The sequence below is a fragment of the Solea senegalensis genome, linkage group LG3, assembly GCF_019176455.1.
Source record: "Solea senegalensis isolate Sse05_10M linkage group LG3, IFAPA_SoseM_1, whole genome shotgun sequence".
In the NCBI taxonomy this organism is placed as follows: domain Eukaryota; kingdom Metazoa; phylum Chordata; class Actinopteri; order Pleuronectiformes; family Soleidae; genus Solea; species Solea senegalensis.
In genome coordinates this window covers 14,413,123-14,431,924 of record NC_058023.1, presented here as the reverse complement: position 1 = coordinate 14,431,924, position 18,802 = coordinate 14,413,123, and the positions used below count along the sequence as shown (strand labels likewise).

At 38.7% G+C, this 18,802-nt stretch overlaps 1 protein-coding gene across 33 annotated transcripts in view; it reads right to left on the bottom strand.

Moving 5' to 3' along the window:
* The window catches only part of LOC122766725 (receptor-type tyrosine-protein phosphatase delta-like), a 315,856-nt gene that overhangs the window by 174,594 nt on the left and 122,460 nt on the right, over window positions 1-18,802 (bottom strand). For all 33 annotated transcript variants that reach the window (XM_044021823.1, XM_044021830.1, XM_044021826.1 and 30 more), the window contains exons 6-7: window positions 18,281-18,392; window positions 10,930-10,973 (exon numbers count right to left, since the gene is read on the bottom strand). The gene's annotated coding sequence lies outside the window, so the exon portion shown is untranslated. The remainder of the gene's footprint in view (window positions 1-10,929; window positions 10,974-18,280; window positions 18,393-18,802) is intronic.

The window sequence follows — 18,802 nt, the reverse complement described above, 5'->3', positions numbered from 1 at the left end:
CAAGAATATTTCATGAGGGTTGATTCTGTCTCTTCGTGTCTCTCTGAACTTCTCGCTTCTGTGAACTTCCAAAAAAAGTTAGTGATCATTGGTGCAATGTGACATGCTTCTGACGATTTGATTGTTTCTGTGTTTGCACATGCAGAGGAGCAGAGGGAAAAAAGAGAGCTTCATGTGTTGCTCAAGGTCCTTTTTAGATACTCCCCATCCCACATCTCCCTGCACAATTAATTTTATCTTTGGGGTATTATCAAGAGGGAGCCTGGCAAAGCAGCATGACAGAAAAACGGTCCAGAACCCTGAGGCCCAGGGTGGGAATTAATCTGTTTGACAAGATCTCTCACAAATGATTTGCCAGGCTTTCCTTCAGTTGGATTTTGCCACAACCCTGAATATCCGAGGGGGCGAAGAATAAGCATGTCTCAAACATAATGTGGTCTGAATCAACTAAAAAAAGACTGAAGTGAGCGGTGACAGGTTGCTGTTGATATGTCGTGAACACAATAATTTAACGCAGCCCTGGCAAGTGTTAGTGTGATGTCTTTTAAGTGAGCAACTGCATCATTAAGTCAACCATACAGTAGTAATTATAAATTTCCATTATGGCCAACTGACAGCATTATTACAACATTATTTTCTCAACAAAGCACAATTAAGTCCTAAACTGAGCTTCCAAAAAATTGTTAATTTTGTTCTAGTCACTTTTTCAAAACTATTGACATCAAGCAGATGCTTGATGCATTATCTAGGATGCAGAAAATTAATCAAAGTAATGATTGAATAATTATCTCAAGTGCAATTAATTAAACATGCCAATGAACTCATCTTGAACAGCTGTCCTAGCTTCACCACTTAATCACTTGTGAGAATTACCAAACACAAATGGAGGACGCTGAGTGCATGCAATAATCTCTGCAAAGTGCATTGTTTACAAACAGTAATTAATATCACACCGTGTATTAGCAAGCTAAGTGACTGCAGTGCAATTCTATAATTGTACCAGAGAGAGTTGGGCTTCTTCCCCGCTCTTCCCAGCTTGTCTTGTTAAGAAAACAGATTGATTATAAGACTAAGTGCTGATATTATCGACTCCATTCCAAAACTTTCCCACAGATTTACAGTGGTTTTGTTTCTGTATTTTGTGAGCGCCATAGAACCTTTTTAAAATGTCAAAATGCATCATCCTTTATTGCAAAATCTATAGTTTAACCTACTGCATGTCCTCGGTACCATTAACCTGATAATTCATGCTGCACATACTTTCTTCCCACATATTGTAAAATGGATTTATTTTATGGTTCTGCCAGAAAATGTGAAATAGGCACTGTATTTGTTGGCAAGGAGCTACCTAAAAGTGCCAGTGAGATCCCTTAGTGTCTCTTGAAGCTATAGTTGTGACCATGCCATTGTGAACGTCCGTGGCATGCTCCAGTGAGGTAATTTCGGGCATCACATACACGGCTTTCATGGGCCGTGGAGCCTGACAGTCACAGCGGACTCGGGAAATGGTCTGTGCGGTTCTGACATATGAGGGATCTATCTTCAACAGACTAAAGTCAGGAAGCAGAAATGAAGACGGGCAGCACCAAGCCTGAAAATGAACTGCACAAAACACAGTCTTGACTTGTGCTCCCTTGAGAGTGAAATTTTTTTTTTTTTTTTGCCAATTATAATAATACATAAGATCTGTTCTTGAGTTCAGCACAATGGACTACAACACTATAAGACATGCGCACATTATTAAAATCAGTAATTACATGCACTTATTACAGCTTACATAAAATGGTGCTATTGTCATTAGCACATCAAACCATTGTAGGATTCTGAATATAAAAAAGATAATTAGCATATTCATTATGATTTTAATATCTTTCATGGTACTGTACATTTCAGTTTGGACTGTACCATTGGAGCAGAAGTGAGATATTAGAGTAATTGGAAAAAGCTTAGAGCAAATTGTGTGACTCTCTCCTTTTCTTTCTTCTGAATTTCAAAACACACATGTACAATGACAGCAAAGGGAATGAAATGCCAGGTAATTGATAATAACATATTGCAATGGTGACTGCTCCAGACAAAGGCAACCTATTAATTAAACGAAGTTCCACATTATCTCTGTTTACATGAGTTAAAATTGCTGTCGACATATGTTTCTGTCCTGCCGAGTGCACCAGTAATCATCTGTGGCAACACTTTTCATTAAAGTGCATTCATTCTAAACCATAAATGTGCATTAGCAAACACGAGGGAGAACCACGACTCATCGTAAGATAAGGTTTCTGTAAGCTTTCTATTGGCATTTTCATAGCTTTCTTGCAAGAGTTTTCCATTTTCAAATGTGAGAAAAATAAACAATTGATGGAAATGACACATAGCTTGGACTTTTGATGTAAATCTGCCCTTTGGAAAAGCAATCATCTTAAATTCTGTATTTGGTAGAACTCAATTTGCAATAAACTGATACGATAGTTCCCCCCTGTTCCCCCCCTCCACCTTGTTGCCTTTTGTTGCTTATTTTTGGTCTGCCTTTGCATCCATATATTCTTGTCACACTGGACGATGCTTTTTAATAGCTTGAAGAAAGTATTGATCTCGACTGGACTGGATTTAAAACTATGTTTAAAGTACAAACTAATTTTTACTGCTTGTTGCCAGCAAAACAACTCTGATCATTTTATTGTTTGTCCCAGCAGAGTGCTTTGTTGGAATCGATTTACCTCCACTATAATTGGTGTCATGCCTGGTTTGGCTAAATAAACCCTTACACCACAAGATACTCAGACTAAAACAGAAATGCTGACACTTTGCTTGAATACATGTCTCACAAAAAAATAAAAAATTGTGAGTCGGGGACATTATGTTGTACACAATATTGAAAACATCCTGTGCATTATTAATAGGTTCACTCATAGTCAGTTAAGAAATGTCATTTATCTTGCGTGCTTTACGTCAACCACGTTCTTGTCTTTACAGTACATCATGGGGGACGGTAACATTCGCTGTGACCAAAGTCTGCAATATATCATTTCATTTGTGTGTTTCCCCTTCACTGTAATTTAAACACATCACCAAAAAATGGGTTCACCCCTGATTACCCAGTGATGCTGAGTGAAGGTCAGTAAAACCCTAATTCACTGTCAGCTATCCAGATGTGCTTAATGTGTTTTTGTTAAGAGAAAAGAGCAAGGTTAAAATGTTAATATCTGGTGGTGACTACAATTCTCTATGCGATTGATGCAGTGTGTCCCCCCCTTCTCTCACCCTCTGTCTCTCTGTTTCCCATTCACTCAGCCACAGATGCACACGCGGGCACACTCCCGCTACCCTCACTCCTTCCTTCAGTGTACAAGTTGAGGCAGAGCCATCCATCCAAACCCGTAGACCATGAAATTAGGTTAAGACGTAAAGCTGTGAATGACACAGGTGTGGATACAAATGAGAACATCCGAATAAGAAAGTACAGATCCAAGGCGGCTGATACTGTTGCGTTTATAGCCCTTCAGAATTGTATTTCACAGCTTCCCCCTTCATTTTATTTAGCCTACTTTTCCCTGTTGTATATTAGTGGTCTGGACAGTGCATTAGCATACATGCAGGGAAGCTGTCCATAGGGATATCGGGAGATCTGTTATGTTCCAAACCTCATCTCCCATAGAAAAGTCAGTCAAGCTTGTATGCCCTCCTCCATTCCTACTTCTTTTTTTTGAAAAAAAAAAATAAAATATATATATTATATACATATATACTGTATATACACAGTATATTCAGATTGTCAACATTCAGGACATTCTTCAGTCTTGTCCTTTGTCTGCTATAATATGTTTTCCCATTCAGGTATTACTACAAAAAGATTTATTTTTTTTATTTTGTTATCTGTAATTTATCAAAGAGTAAAATAGCAGTGTTTTTTTTTTAATGACAAAACCCTCAGACAGACCTCTGGTATTGGACAAAGACCTTGGGATTACGATTTTTTTCTTTCTTTTATCCTCTTGTGTAGCCGTGTTTTAAATTAATTACTTCTGCAATTTGAAAAATTACAGTTATTACAGAACAGAAAGTTTTGAAGGTTTAATTTTATATATTCTGATTTTACATTTCTGATCACTATGGTACAATATGCATTTTATCATATATTGTATTCTAGCTTATTCAGTAAGCTATTTACATTATGGCGATATGTACCTGTATACAAACAGCCCACTGTGTGGTGATTACGAATTGTGTGAGACATGAAAGCAGCCAAAATAAGGTTTTCTTTTCTACCTAAATGCAGGATTTATCATGCTCGCATGAGCAGTATTTTAATGGGGAAAAAAAACTATTTCTTCAAGTGTTGTAAATTGCAGGCTGATAAGAAAAAGAAATGATGAGTTTTAGAAAGTGATTTTCCAAGCCTGAGCTCCGTGCATAGACCACACAATCTGTCTAGTCTTCTAAATAGCCATAGTCATAAAAGGGATTACTCTTTGTGTGGTCCAAACATTAACTCCACTCTGTTTTACTTTGCGATCTCGTTCAGAAACAACAATCTTGGCATCAAAGTGCTGTGTACTGGGCCACAGCTTTTGAAAGCAACCACATCTACAATTAGTAATGTCAGAGCACAATATTGACTATTGCTTTTACTATAATAGGTATTGCTGCTGACATCTGCAATCCTTCAAACCCTGTGTTGGATCATGAAAAGTTTCTGCTCCAATCAACAGAATCACCAGAATGTTGAGCACTTAAAAGGGAATAAAATATGTACATTGGTGAATGTGACATTAGCTGAGTCTTGCTTTTGATTGATAGAACCTTTGGGTCCATGTGGAGAGCATGAAAGGCAGAGTCAGAAGTGAATTTCTCAACTAATTATCCTTTCCATGTTGAATTATGAATTATTTCATTATTGAATTATGTTTAACCTGGGTTTTCGAGATACCATGACAGTGAGAATGAAAGGGTAGAGGTGTGCGTTAGATTGGAATGTCAATCGATAAAAACAGCCTATAGAACAGATTTTACTAATTGCATCGGGATAAGTTCACAGTTGTAAGGAATGAATGGACTTGAGTTGGGAAATAAGCAAAATTTTTGTCAATGGCACTTGCTTACGCACACACCCACACACACACCCACACACACAATACAAAAGCACTTGTAGGATGCCAGGGGGTCAAGTGGTTTTCAGTGTGAGTTATGGAAAGTCCTGACGCTAGCTAATATTTCCTGATGCGTTCCTCCTATTTGCATACTGGGTGCTGCCTCAGCCAGCTTCTATTGTCAGAGCTTTCTATTTGAATGTCAACACTATTATTAAAGCAGGTGAAGCAACAGCAGGTGTCTCTCGCCCTGTCTGTCTCGTATCCTCTCTCTGTCTTTCATTGGCTTTGTGCCCCTCTCCCGGTCTCCTCTGCTTTCCATCTCTCAGTTTTGTATAACAGCTATCATTATGTGTCTGCGGAACAGAATCCACTTGGAATCCATTTTTTCTGCCTCTTGCAAGTGCCTGTATTTTTCTAGTCTTGACATTCTACCAATCTTTTTCCACTCACTCTGACGGTAATGGGTGAAATGGAGAAAGCTCCTTGTTGCTGTCTTGCCTCTATTTTCTTATTGTTTACAGCCATAGCTCTGACAGTGTTGCTTCTGACTGGCTTGGGGGGAAAATGGACACTTTGACATTCCACACCCTGCAATGTGGCAGTGCATGCTATTACTAGTAAACATTATCCATTACTGCTCTGACAGCTGATGACCAAGATTCAATCCTCCTGTACCCGCTTCTGCAAGATTACACACAAACTCAAAATAATAGTACAGTTATGATAGATTACTGCCTATTTACAACAGAAAAAGGTAAAATAAATATTTGATAACAGTGTATGGCCATGGAGTTTCGTAATATGGGAGCTCTCTAAGCAGAAGCAATAACATTTTTTGTCATGTTGGGAGAACAAAGTCATAGTCAGTTTCTTATCAATAAATCAGTAATAAATCAGTTTTTCATTTGTATTTTTGAAATGTTTATGCAATGTGTAAAATTAAATATCACAACCGTAAAAGCTGCATTTCCTTGCTCCACATTTGAGTGGGTTATAATGATTAAGAATCCGGCTGCAATAAAGACGTGACTGTAAAAAGAACACAAGTGAAAAAGTAAATTGCTTTCGTACTTAGTTATTCAAACGGGATACATAATTTATTGGTCATTCATTAAGTTAGTGCTTTTTTCCTTCTTATTCTGAATAGTGTGTCATTTCAAGTATGCGCACACTGGGCAAACAGACTTTAATGAGTTTGAAGTGGTCTGAATTGCTAAGAGATTAGCACTCCTTCATGATATACAAGAGGAAGTAACTGAGGTGCACAGCTTCTCCCACGCTTGCAGGAAGTCTAAAGGCAATGAAAGTTGATCCTGAGGAATATAAAATGGTTTGTTTGGGGACAAAGTTTCTTATTCAGCTTCTTTGAGAAAATGTACAACATCAGCTAACAATGCAGATCACAACTGTATTAATATATGGAAATACGAGTTAAAACGGTGTAAAATAACAAATATCGATAGAAAATGAATATGCTTGTTTAGGAGAAATTAGCCCTTGAGTGTGTGTGTGCATGTTTTGTATTCGACGTTTCACAGTTTTCATATTATAAATATAAAAACAGTAATTGCACTTCCTTTGTTTGCTTATCAACGTTTTAGCGTGATTGTTTTTCTTTCCATTGGGATGAGATATCTACAGTGATATCTGGATGTTGCTATTTGGTGTTTCATGATACAGACGTGGCAACCACAGTTACAGACTGCATTAATATTAAAACAAAATAAAGACACAATACGAAAGTACAGCGTAATGACAACACAAAGAAGACGATGAAATTAAGTGAAGAATGCAGGGTGTATTTATTCAAAGAGGGCCAGGAATATTGTGGGAGTTAATCATACAAATGGTAGATTTATTGGTGAGTTTTGAGATTTGAATAATAGATCTGACCATGAATCACTTGGCACGCATGCTACCAGGAACCAATGATGTCACCAATAACCAATCAGCAAAGTGCAGTGATGGAATCTGTAGCCAATGATGATTCAGAGTTTTTAAAATGTGGCCAGAGAGCATGTGGATTTTGGAAATGATTCATCCATCAAATACATTTAATATTTTCTATGAGGCTGATTAGGATGATTGGATACAAAAAACTGGACAATTGAACAGTTGATTAGAAAGCACTTCCACCTCTGTAATTTTCCAGATTTAAATGTCATGTAGTATGATAATATAGCAGCTAAAAACTATTCTCTTTGTAACAACATAGTGATATCACACTTCCTCTGTGTGGTTGGTGTGAATATGCAGTCAGGTTAGTGCATGTGAGTCCATCCCCGGGAAAGCCTTGGCTCTAACCTTGTTTATAAAGCAAGACGGTTTGAGCCACGACCAGCTGTGATGTGAGCATGGACTGACGCCACTTTGGTCACACATGTCAATGTGTCCCACAGGACAGCACCGATATGGTACCTATGTGCTAACAATATTGACTGGCTGCCATGCACTGAAAGTGTACTGTACTCCGAATATCCCACACACGGGCTCATGCGCCGACAACCTGCGGATTTTCAGATCGCTTAGCTGGATGGATTTTGTGTTGCCTCTGCCAGAAACAGGATAACTTAAATTGGTTGTTCTTCTTGTTGTGTGTTTAGAGTCCAGGTTCACTGGGTTTTGCAGGACCCATAGATTGAACAGCCAACACCTTTCTGAGAGCACAAAGGGAGGCAGTCAGTGTGACTGAAAAAGTATTTGTTTTGCTCTGAGGTTCTGGTGCCAATGCAAAATCAAAAATATACTGTATGTAAGAGCTGAAATGAGTGTAGCTGTTGGTCTAAATCGATATGTAATGAACTGTCAAACGTGTTACCAAAAACAGAGACACTACATAATGTAATAAACTGTATGACTACGTCTTTGAGACATTACGTACATTTCATCTCACAGTTCTGCTGTTGAGCCCATCCTGATATCGTGTGACATATTACCCTCATTACTACAGAAATATGGAATTCATTTTGTCACAACTAAGCATTTTAATATGACTGTCACTAATATCATTCATATTGGCAAAATTTCCAGTTCAGTGGCTGAATATTCTCATATCCGGCAAGACCAGGAACGGCACTTTTTCTTCCCAAGGAGGCAGACGCAATATTGCATGTCTTTTGAGTTTATGCAAAGCATCTCCCATTTCTCGACAACAGCACTCACTCAGAGCAGCCATGGCAAATATCATTAAATGCCTTGCTAACACCCTACCCCCTCTACACACACATAGACACAAACAAACCCACATGCAAAACCACCCCTTCTCTCTCTCTCGCTCTGTACCACAACCATTCCTTCCCTTCCCTTTCTTCACCGTGGCAGTGCAGGAGGGAGAGAGTGCATTGATCTGCTAAAATGAGCAGCCATTTCACAGGGCGATTCTGCGCAGCGCTCATGTCCCTGAATGGGAATTGCTCATTTCACCTGGCTGCCTTGACTATAGCAGACTAGTGGGAAGCCCCACTGGAGAGGGACGAGGGACAGGGGGAGGGGAAGGAGGAAAAGAGGGAGGGAACACAGGAGTCAGGGTCCTGGTCAGGGCTTGGCAAGCAGCAGATAAGAGCTCCTCATGCTGCTTCTGCATGCATATACCACTGCTGCCTGAGCCTCTCTTTCTGTCTTTCACACTCACACACACATACACATTTCCCCACATATGTGAAGCACTAATAATAACTTTGGCATTCTGGTGAGTCAGCCGTCTTTCCTCAGGCAAGGATAAAAGTAAAACATGGTGCCGTTATTGAGTCTGAAATCACTAGCTGTGGAATTCCCAGAACAGAGCTTTAGCTCAGCCTGTAGTCCACTTACTGCCAAGATGCCATGTGTCTACAAGATCTTATCAAATATTGTGTCCGAAGCAGTCCGATGGTAGACTGATAAACAAACCAGTAAGTGATTTATGACATTCACATGGGCAACATATTGGAAATGTGTCGGTCTGCAGATCAAAATAGTTGAAGCTGCTTATGTTATATCATTTGCATATTAATATGGACAATGTATTTCTGAAATTGAACCATCAATCTCTGCGTGTGTGTGCGACATGAACAAGCACCATATGATGTTTTATGAATAATGTGGTGGTACGTGGTGGATGTACAAAGTGCAAGACTTTGAAACTCATTTGACATCTAAAGGAACAAAAAAGCACCTGAGATGTGGTAAGCACTTTGGTGAATGTTAAAAAAAAAAGCAGTTATTAATTAAGAAAGTGTTTGAATACATGGAATTTGACTGCACCTACAGAGATAGTTTAACTTTTGCTTGTTATTATGTACACACACGCACAGAGACGAAAGGTATAAATGCAAGGTATAAATGCTGATAGACACATGTACAAGCAATGCATAGGTAATGTATAGATCACTTTGTATATACACTAGGGATGTCCCAAGCTAATTAAAAGATCAGTATCAGGGCTGATCTGGGCCTATAGTTTCAGTCTGTAATTGCTCGTAGAACTCTGAACCTTAAACCATCTACTCTGCTCTGTTTTGTCCCCTTCACCATGCACGCTATAGCTGTAGTTTCTCTCTTTTAAAACAGCTGGGCTCAATAGTGGAGCATTTCACTGCACAAACCAGTGATCATTCATTCATGAAAATGAGAGATATTTGGGTGACTGACTACAACACCTCTGAGGTTGTCAAAAGAACAAACATTCACTGAGCTGAGACACTAATAATCATTAGCAAACACTGCCGATGTATCCTTACTATCATTTTTTGCCTTTTAAGCTGATGAAGGACATCAATGAGACGTCATATCACCTGCCACTAATTTATGTTCATTCGGTGTGTAACTTGAGGACTGTTGTCTCTCTGATCACTGACGTCAGAACAAAGATTTTATGAAGTTTAGTTTAGTTTAGAACCTCCACTCTGTAACAATGCTGTACAATCACACAAATCTTACTGTCAGAGACTGTATTCTCCTCGTTCATTCATATTATATCAGTCACTTAAAACACAGGATATTAACAGTCTGAATATTTATATTGAAAAAAAGTTTATTGTAATATTGCAGTTTTTAGAGACTAAAAATACACTTTTGAAATAATTCCCCACTTGGCATGTGGCCACCTCAAAAAAAAAAAAGAAGAAGAAGATTTTATGCTGTAATCTTGCAATTTCTATCTCTCCTTAAATTAACTGGTATGAAAGTCGAGAAAGAGGCAGTCACTATCTCTCTGGCAGTGCCCCCCAGTCCCCAAACCCCTCCTATCCCTCATGTGTCCAAAACACATTCCATCCACTTCATTCCCTCACTTCATCCTTCACATGTTCTCAAATTTATTTTTCTATCTCTCAACTGGTCAGCTCACCTCCCTCCATCTAGCCTATCTCTCGGCTGCTCTCCTTGCTCGGTGACAGTCTCATCACACTCTATCAATCAGGCTTGTGAAGACCAGGTGCAGTGCAGCACAGCATTGCAAGGTCCTAGTCTGGTCCCATCAGTGCCAGTCAGTCTCCCTCACTCTCTCAGTCACTTTAAAAAGGTTTAGGTTGCCAGATAAAGTCTGTTTTCCCCTGACCCCACTACAGGTCAGGAGATGGGAAGCGTTGAGCTGGAGTCGAGATTAGCTGAGAACTTGATTCGATATCGCTGGACGCACTCCCTGGCCTGTCTCAGCTCTCAAAAGGAGCGTTCTCTTTTAAACAATGACAGATTTTTTCAGAACGGGATGAATCCCGATCGTACAAATTTGATGAAAACACAGCATGCGAGCATCCTTGATGTGTCAAATCAAGCAAATGAGAAACGATACAAAAGAGGTCACAACGTTTCTGTCTACAGCTCATCCTTTATTTACTTATTTATTTATTCAGTTTCTTACCTGCCTCAGGCCTCATCCTGTGGTTGATGTCTCAGGAAAGAGGACTGAATAAATGAGAGACAAGAGAGGAACAGGATAGGAATGAATAGTTTAATCAACCTGTCTGTGTGAGCAGAACGCCAGGCATTTTTCTGCATTTATTTCAATCAACAAGGGATTTGTAATGCAATCAAAACACCACATAAGTTTACTACATTATTGTGTTAAAACAAATGCTTATTGCTATCTTGCTCATGTGTCTTGTTAATTTATTCTGCTTCATTATGTACAAACTATGTAGTAAGGACTGACAGGATACTTGTTTTGTAACCAAGTTTTCAGTGGACGGAACAGACATTGCATGTGCAGTAGAGAGTGCCTCCACCACAGTTATCGATTGGCTTTGTGAATTATAATGAAAACAGCTGTAATTACATTTTCCTTTAAGTAGCACAACAAATTAGGCCTGAGTTATTCTGGAAGCAAAAGAGGAAAAAAAAAAAAGTCGTGCATTTAATGTGCTGGGAAGATTTTCTCAGGCTGTTTTCTTGCTCAATGCATTAGCAGATGCTGCTGTGCCCATACAAGCCTGGAGACTAATATTCTTGTAGATGATTAGTTTAACCAACAGGGACAAATGCGCTTAGGGTGGTTACAACAAAAATTACTTGTAGATAAACATTTTTTTTTAATTTGACTCATTATCTTTTAAAATATTATTGTCGGCTTTTTGGCAGTGGAATTGGGTGATTAGCAATGAATATCATGATTACAGTGGTTTCTGTGTAAAACTGCTCACTTGAGTTTCCTAAATGAATGTAGTGAAACAAAAAAGTATTTTATAATTTTAAGGAAGCTATAAAACAACTTTCTGGGTGCAATAAAAGACCTAATCAGACATTATAAGGAAACTAACTGACAGTGAGTCATAATTACTGAGGTGAGAATATGGCTGTTACCCTCAACCTAAATTCAACAACAGTCTGTTTTTTTTTGAGTTCCTTGTTATCTCAGTTCTCTCTGTACACCCTGTTCATGCTAATGAATCCACAAATTGAATTGTAGAACAGAGGAATATTCGGGTGCATGCTGTTTTGATGTGGTGTGGAATACTCAATTAGGCTGGATTTGGCCCCAGTAATTATTACATTATAGCTAAGATAAGTGTTCAATGGCATAGAATGCTTTGACAAACTCCATTCTGGAACAAAGGCAACGGGTGAGCAAAGACAAAAATGCCAGAACAGAGGAGTGAAAGGCAAAAAATTCTGCAAGTAAGGAAGTGACAAGAAAGCTATCGCATGGGAGCCTCTGTCTGCAACAGCCATATTTCATTACACAGCACCAAAGCTTAGGAGGCAATCAAGCATATTTAGCCATCATCGTCTCAACCCCCCCCCAAAGCAATTATTACACCCTAGTTTTTTACTGTGCTTTGCCATGGGGAAAATGAACCGTGGTACTTATCAGCTCAATGCATACGCAAGTGACTGGGGTGGAGGACATGTAGGTGTGCATATGTGAGCGCATATTGTGTGCGAGCATGCGCCGGTGGTTTTGTTTGTTTTGGGGAGGCGTTGGAGGGGAGCGCGGAGGCGAGTTGACCGCTAGTGAGCAATAGGTTACCTTTTTCAATCCCATTAGGGCAGTAACATCAGCACATTTAGGAGCAGCAGGCGGAGCGAGTGGAGATACAGAGATAACCATAAACATGTCACCAAAAATGCATTGTTATTTGCATTCATATTGGAAAGAGCCAAATTGATGTGGGGTCAAACAGGGAAGGTGAGGGTTTATGACCTGTGCATAGCTCTGCTGTCAGCAGCTCTGATCTATCGGACTGGTCAGCCTTGTCAGGCTTTACGCCTGATTATATTATCATGGCTGACGATCAATGAGAATGAATGATCGTTCATCTGCAAAGGGGAGTTGAATGAGTAGCAGAGAGCAAAGAGTATACTTTAGTAGTACAATGAGTGAAAATGATTTATCAATATATATATATATATATATATATGTATATGTATATATATATGTATACATACATATATATATATATAACCTAACAGTAAAAGAGTAGAATGGCAGCACTGTGACATCCAACAAACATACTTTACTATTCTGTGGGATTTGAGCAGCTAATGTGCAGTCATTTGGGTGGCACAGGCGCCAACTGCAGCATTAGTTCCCATCTGGGGACTTGTGTTTTGGTGGAAGTGCTTCTCCATTTGTGAGACTCTTCAGTTCTGGGCATCCTCCCCGAGCCCATAACTCAACGTCTCTCTATCACTCCCAGGCGACTGCCTGTCATAATCATCAGCATTATGATACCTCAATGGGCCTGATTTACAAGTCTGGACATGGACCCAGCACTCTGCCAAAGGGTAAACATGAGGCTGTTTGCTACGCCCAGCCTTTTTATCCCGACCAATATTGAGAACCCAAAAACAGAAAAACTTTTTTCTTTTTTTTTTTTGGATCTATTATTTTAATATAAAACTGCAAATAAAACCCTATATTAAAAAAAATAATAATACTACAATGTGCTAGTAGATTTTATTTTGCAATTAAATGTGTATAATTACATAAATATTTTAGTATGTTTTTTTTGTAGTTGAATTTGCCACATGCAGAACAATAGTCATGTTCATATTAACCCATTCTAAGTGCGCAACCAACAATCATTCCTATTGTCACAAAAAAATTTAATCTGTTACTTTTTAATATTTTTCACAATATTTATTCATTCATTATTCATTTGATATTTTTACATAAGATTATGTTGAAATTGTTTCATGAGGTGAGTTTAGATTGTGGGAAACATAACATTTGTGCTTTGTCTCTTTTATTTGACATGGTTGGTGTTTTGGGATATATTTACATAGTGATGAATGTTCAGTGTGCTCAATTTTTTTTTTTTATTTGACACGCTGGGAGTGTGTTGACTGTCATATCGGTGTCCAAAGGAAATATTTATTAAGTCTGAGGAAAGCATCGCTTTTGGTTAAATTGATTATGCCTCCTAACACTAATTATCTTCTTTATCCAGCAAATTATTCTTGTATGTATTTGTCATGGTAGTTTTCTCATTAATTGAAAAATAATGTGCCGAGTTCATGAGTGATATAATGTTGTGGGGAATATGCAGTAAAACTGAACAATCTCTGATTGCGTTAGACATTTAAATATAGTCTTTCATTTCCACTGATATGGCTTATATAATACGTCTTTGGACTTTCTTCACCTTCAGGCAGCACCTGGCCCTTTCTTTAACCCTCTCACTCATTCCATAATATTATATTAGCCCATATTCATCCACATATTGCGCCTGCTAAGTGATAGGCCACATAAATCAATTTTTATATATATTCACACACAATAACTGTTATATGCGGCTTCCAGACTGCCTGCTGATAGCTGCCATATCACTCTGGATGAATATAGTGCCGTTATGAGGGCACTTTTGCTTGCTGTTAACTGGAGGAGAGACTGAGAAAGAGTGAATGCTTTTTTTTGTTTGTTTTTGTTCAAATTACTTCAGCTGCACACAGCTCTTTGTGGCACGGCATGGTTATGAAAATTCACTGAAAAGAGAAGACAATCTTGTACAGCGGGAAAAGAGTCTTCGTGTCAGAAAATCAAACATGCTCCTGTGGATTTTACACTCTCCGATGGATGTAAATACTGTGATTCCTGGGTCTGTGTGTATTTTGCATTTACAATTTTAATGTTGAATATTTTAAGGCATGCAAAGAAAGAAGTGTCGTTAGAACTGTGGGAGGTAATGGCATCAAATAGTGTGCTGATTCCTTTTGCAATTACTCCGTCTCAGGGCGCATGAATTGACTCCATCCTTCCAGATTTATTTTTACAGCGTATTTCTGCCTCCAAAGAAATAGCGAGTGTGATTCTGCCATCTGTGGTATTAATGTGAAACGCCTAATGCATAAGCTAATCAACCATGTTTATTTTTTTCCCCTTCTTATTGAGTTGTAGGCTTTAACATTTGCAAGGAAATAAGTACCCTATACTTAATGAACTAAGCTGAAATTAGCTTTCATAACTGTGAAATGAAATCACTGAAAACATAAACTCTTTCTCCTTTTGCTCCTAATATTCCACTAAGAGGGAATTTGATTTTTCCGGGGGGTTTTTTTCTCCTCCAAACAGCATCAACACTAGGTGTTACAATAGCAGGGGGAGCCCATCGGCACTGACAGCATGATGTTGAGAGACAATTTGATAGACAACAGCACAGCAGGGGAAAAAGAGAGGAAGTGGGATTTAGGACTGAGGAGCCAAAAGACACTTTCTCTTTCACTCTCTTACTCCCAACTGCTCCCAGTGCCAGAGACACGGGCCGCTGCACAGACAGATGGCGAGGAAGCGCGCGCGTGTGTGTGTGTGTGTGTGTGTGTGGTGGGTGGTGACGCCATTTGGCTTAGTACAAGTGTTTGAGATAGAGTGCAAGAGATATAAGGGGAGAAAATGAAGGAGGGAAAAACACTGCAGAGGTGTGCGTCTGTCTGCGCGTTTGTGTGTGTGTGTGTGTGTGTGTGTGTGTGTGTGAGGAAGAGAGCAGTGACTTTCTCATGCAAACATTAATCCAGGTACTGTTTTTTTTATTCCAGATCCAAATAGCTTGTGTACTTCATTACAACAGCAATAAAAGTTAATTTGTGCTGTCACTTCACTCATCATACTGAAAAGGGAAGACATTGCGTGGGGGACAACTCCTGATTCCAAGAACAAATGTGTGTGCGTGTGTGCGCGTGGCGGATGTGTACATGTGTACATGTATTCTGTATTGACATACTGCCATCTACTGGATTTTACAACAATTTCCACACACACATCAACTATTCTTGAATTCCAGTATGCACCTTTAAACAATTACTCTTTTTATCGCAGTTTTTTTCATGTATCTATATTTGCATGTAATGAAGAACCCTCCTCTTTTTTAATTTCCATACAAACTAAACATAGCTGCGGTTTATTTATTTTCAGATGATAATAATTTAAATTATTCTCACTTCTTATGTTACTGATCACTATTATTATTATTATTATTATTATTGTTATTATTATTACAATTGTTATTATAGTTATTATTATCCTTATTATCACTAAGTTAGGAGTTGGGGTCAAACACTGACGAACAGCACCATCTTGTGGCTGTGTCATGGTGGAAGGGGAGCCCTCAGCGTCTGACAGAAAATGTTTTTAATGTGGAAATTTGATCATTACATTTTCAGTAAGTGATAATGTTGTTGCTTTTTCAAACTGTTGTACAAGTAGACATTTTAGCATAACGATACATTTTTGCATACATTTCTTGCTCCTTTTTGGGGGATTGTCGTGAGATTTGAATTGAGTGGATCATGAGGCATGTACAGTATCTTATGTAATGGAGATCTATAGGGACTCCTACTGTATAACACATTTTAAAAAAAACACTAAGACCATAACCTGTCACATTTAACAATGATGGTCGGTGTGCAGTCATCAAATTTTCCAAAAACCTCGTCCATGGTGCCTTGACAAAAATTCCTGCATTTCATTTAACACACACATACACACACACTCTGGCTCAGCTCCGGTGCAGAATTATTCATCCTTTGTAGAGAAAATTAAGTTAATTCCCTATGCTTGTTTCCTCATAATTGAAAAACCAATGTCCTGTTCAAGAATTAGTACCGTTATTACAACAAATTCAGGAAGGCTTTAAATTTGAGCCCACAAATCATCCTCTCAACAACTGTGGTTTTGACCAAAGATCAGAACAATCAAAAAGCACTCAGTGTAAAATTATGATTCAGTCGTTTGGAGATTATCTTAAATTGTCACTAATTATTTGTCCCCTTTTTTGTTGTATTTTACTGTGCTGTCACAAGTACAGTCAATCTCTAATCCTGTCTGTTTGTAGCTCAGTAGAGATTCACCCTGGGAAACTGTTAGCCACTATCTGACATGAAACAAGTTTTATCCAAATTCTACAGCATATCTGTCTTTTTCAGACGGGAAGCTTTCAAAAGAAATATGTCAGCAGTCTGGGGATTATGCTTTTTTGCTAATCACCAAAAGCCAACCTGCCCGATGTTTCTTTGGTTCAGTGACGCAGTGGGCTGAGCATGCAGTCTTTTCCCACTTAGATGCTTATTATTATCTTCTTTTATTCTCATCGTGTTAGTACAATCAGATGTATTAACATTACCTTAATACTTCACTGAGTTACGTGATTATCTCGTGCAAATTGAAAGTGGTTTAACACAAAGGAAAGCAGATTAACTCATTTTCCGTCCTTGTTCCACTGATGCTTAGTAAAGAGCCTCATCATTATTCATCCACATTTTAAGAGGGCACACAAAGTTGCCCCAGTTTGTACCTTTGGGCTGATAAAACATCTATTAATGCAACCTGGAGTTGTTACCTCTCAGTCCTCCTGACAACATGCGTGTGCCCATTGAGAAATGTATGCCTGATACGATCATTTGTGGCAAAAAGAATACTCCTATTTGGACATTTCTGCCCTGACTCAGGCCTCACAGGCAATTCAGTGCAAATTGGTGCGTGTTCTTTACTTGTGTAAGCACTCAACGTGCAGAATGAGAGTGTGATGGATTCCTGGTATCGTTGGTAGTTATTTGTGGCATGCCTACAACCACGATTCCCTAGTCACAGCTCACTGCAGGGTGACGCTGAGCAAGATGTACTGTACACTGAAGCTGGCATAAAGCCACTGGACTTAGTAATAATTCATCGGCCAAAAAGCCCTCCATGTACTCAGCCTGCAATATTTATACCTTACTGAATGTATTTTTGCACCAGCCCAGGGCATGTTTTTTTTTTTTTCTTCTTCTTCTTCTGGTATTTTAGACCTTATCCTTATTTTGTATGCCTAAATAATATTTTTGTCACCTTGCCTCACCTCATTTCATAAATTTAGACTATATGCAGCCCTTTAATTCACTTCCAACTCCATAATCATTGCATCAATGGGGGTTAGACAGGAGGTCCATCATGTTTCTTTTACAGAAGAGTCTTAAAAACCGGAAAGAAACATTTTAAAAACACAGTAATAGTTTATTGTTTAGGTTAGCACTTCCATTTTGGTTTTGTTTGAATCTTTTTAAGTTTTTAAATGAATATGTTGCTATTTACTGTGAAAAGCAGCTTTTAAGCTGACATTAAAGAGACAAATACACAGCTTCTTTTGCAATTGCACTCTATTGTTCTTAAGAATGAATAAGGTCAAGCCATAGCTATGTTGGCTGCCACTAATGTTAAGTTTAATAGTGAAAACCCTGTCTGGGGAAAGTGCTATTACATGGATTGTGTAGTTTGCTGAATTGGGAAGAATTGTCCCACTCACCAGAAATGAGGCTCCTCTTTTGGTTTCATGCAGGTGCCAACATGCTGCCTGATGCTGCTGCCGTTTATCCTCGCCAACACACCACTGAAATGAATGCCCCCTTTGCCCCCACCTAGGAGATGAAAGTCAACAGGATGAGAGTTTTCATCTCACAATAGAACAGAGAAATGTGGCACAAAGCTTGTTTAAAAACCTGAAAAGGCTGGAAAGCAGCCGCACGTTTCTATGTTGATAACAGCATCAAACTAACATCAAAACACTGCTTGTCTGAAAGGCTGAGTCCATAATTTGAAGAAAAGAAATCATGGATGAAATGTATTTCTAATAATAGCACATTTTCACTAATGCACTGGTTATTTCCTAAAAGCAGGCAAACAGACACAGATGGGAGAATGCACAAACAAATACGTTGCATTTCATATGTCCAGTTTGGTCCCTCTTTTTCATTGTGTCCTCTATGATTGCATGTTATTTTCTGCCTCTCGAATGGCCTTTCGAGTATTAGTAATGCTGCACACGTGT